Here is a 2,500-nt window from a genome sequence, read left to right as displayed (position 1 = left end):
ACACACACAGTCACACCAATAACACACACACACACACACACACACACACACACAGTTTCAGTGTTCACACCTCAAGCAGTGTCGCTCTGAGATGTGTTTCCTGCAGAACGTCTTCATAACCAAAGCTGTCATATGGCACCGATCCTCTATTGACTAACACTGAATAACTTCACAGCTGGAGCCCATTATTCTCAGTCTGTCACACACTGTTCTCTCAATGCATTTATTTCTGAGCGACAAAATCTCTTCTGTCACACACTGTTATCCAGACGGTCTCCAAAACTCCCTGCTTCAGATTAGGCTGATTCCTCTACTCAGACACAGCTGGTCTGACAGTGACTCGAGTCGTTCCTGTTGTTCCAGAACTACACAGCCTTTATGACCGACATTTTCACCTCTATACAAAACAGACCAAATGAATTATTAATATGGCTGCTGTTCCCTGGCGGATGAGAGAAGAGTGTCCAGACAGTGGCGTAAATAATATGAAACGCTGATGTATTTTTAATAAATGCTGTCATAGAGCAGCGATGGGCTCGATTACTCCTATGACCTCAAAATAATGTTTGATAAGAGCCTTGCACATTGTTTTAAAGGACGATGTATTTTATAAAGCAAGTAACTTGCATTTGGTGACTTTCCAGCTAACAGGGAGCTCTCTCAGAACTTTAGTTGAATGTTCATCTAACGTTTTTAAGTGTTGCTACTTGTTTCAGAACATTCAGAGAACTTTCAGAAATAACGTTATCAAAACTTCATGAGAACATTAACAAAAACCCTTTTAAAAATCCTCATAAAAATCCAAACCAGTTCCTACAGAAAGTAAACAACTCAAGTCAAGTCTCCTTCATTTATACAGCGCTTCCAACAATATAGATGTTTCAAAGAAGCTTTACAGTGATAATAGGAGATTCTAGTAACAGATTGTTTTGAATTTACGTCAGCTCTAGAATAAAGTTATTGTCTTGCTAAAGTTAGTTTAGATTGATTCACTTCCATTGCAAAGATCGTTAGTTATTAACTAATCCGCTTACACGACACCGTTTTGACTGAAAACAGAAAACATTTAATGCGTTCTGGCCGTTCATTTGCGCGACAACAGTGTTTGGTGGTTCGAGAACGCAAACTTTGAAACAGGATCCAAGATAAACATACAGCAATCAACAACTTCATTAGAGATTCAAAAAACGAGCTAGAACACGACACATCTGTCATGATGCAGAAGTTTGTGCGGAGCCACTGAACAGAAAGCCCTGGATTCAGGAGGGTTTATGGGTGGATTTCTCCGACACTCACCGGGATGTTGCTCGCGACGGGTCTGGGAAGTGAGGTGGAGCGGTACGGTGGCCGCGGCGCCCCGTCTGAACGCTTACAAACTGGACTCTGGCGTCTGTGAGAAGATTCACCACTCAGCTGTAAAGTTCTGTCCTCCTCGTCTCTTGGATGTGTGGAGCTCACTTCATCTTCCCTCCTCACTTGGTCGATGTCAGTCTCTAGGTAGGTCCTTCCCAATGTTCCCGATCCCTCTTGAGTCCTTCTCAGGGTCTTGCTGGCGTCCAGAATCTTGCAGCTCGGCATGCACTTGGCCCACTTGTGCTCGGAACCATCCCTGGAGTCGCAGAGAGAATCCCTACTGGAAGCAAACCAAGGGCTGGAGGAGAGGGAACCAGAAGCTGGAGTTAGATTTAAACATTGGAGAGACGAAGCGGCAAGCGGCTCCTTCTGACGGACATGTGCGCCGAAAGCTTGCAGACACTCGGGGTTCAGCACCCGGCACGTCACCTCGTCCAGAAAATGAGAAAACTTCAGCTTCTCTTCGATCTTCTGCTCTAAGTGTGTAGACGCTGCCGAAGCAGAAGAGGACGTCGAATCCCTGCAGACTAATGCCACCTGCTCCTCTCCCTCCTGGCTCTCCGATCCCGGGCAGCTGTCGGAGTTCTGGTAGCCGGTCTCAGAATCGCTCGTACCTCCTGGTTGGCTCGCCGATTCCGCACGCACCCGAAAAACCTGCTCGCTGTGCTGTTTAATGGAGCTGCGCAGGAGACAGGTGGCGCCGGAGCTCCAACTGTTGGTGTCCCAGCTGTCGTCCTCACTGGAGCTGCGCAAACTGGGACTGGAGCTGCGCAAACTGGGACTGGAGCTGCGCAAACTGGGACTGGAGCTGTGCAAGCTGGGACTGGAGCTGCGCAGACTCAGACTGGAACCCTGCAGTGCCGAGGATGTTGGAAAGCTCTTGAGGCTGGTCACTGAACCCTTTAGGCTTGGCAAGGATCCTTGCAGGCTGGAGATCGAGCTCTTCATTGAGGTGAAACCATGAAGGGTGGGTGAGGAAAGGCTTGACAGACAGCGAGGCACCGACTCTTCGTCTAGATCGCATCCGGAGAACACGGGACAAGAGGCCGTGGATGAACAGGATCCGCGCTCCTGCCTGACGGACGCCGTCTTGGGCCTCAGCTGCCTCTTCAGGGTGGACGCCGTCCCGTTGACTGTTACCCCTCTT

Source organism: Leuciscus leuciscus (genome assembly GCF_965113295.1).
Source record: "Leuciscus leuciscus genome assembly, chromosome: 17".
Taxonomy (NCBI): Eukaryota; Metazoa; Chordata; class Actinopteri; order Cypriniformes; family Leuciscidae; genus Leuciscus; species Leuciscus leuciscus.
The sequence above is the reverse complement of the archived record's forward strand: the minus strand, read 5'-3'. Positions refer to the sequence as shown.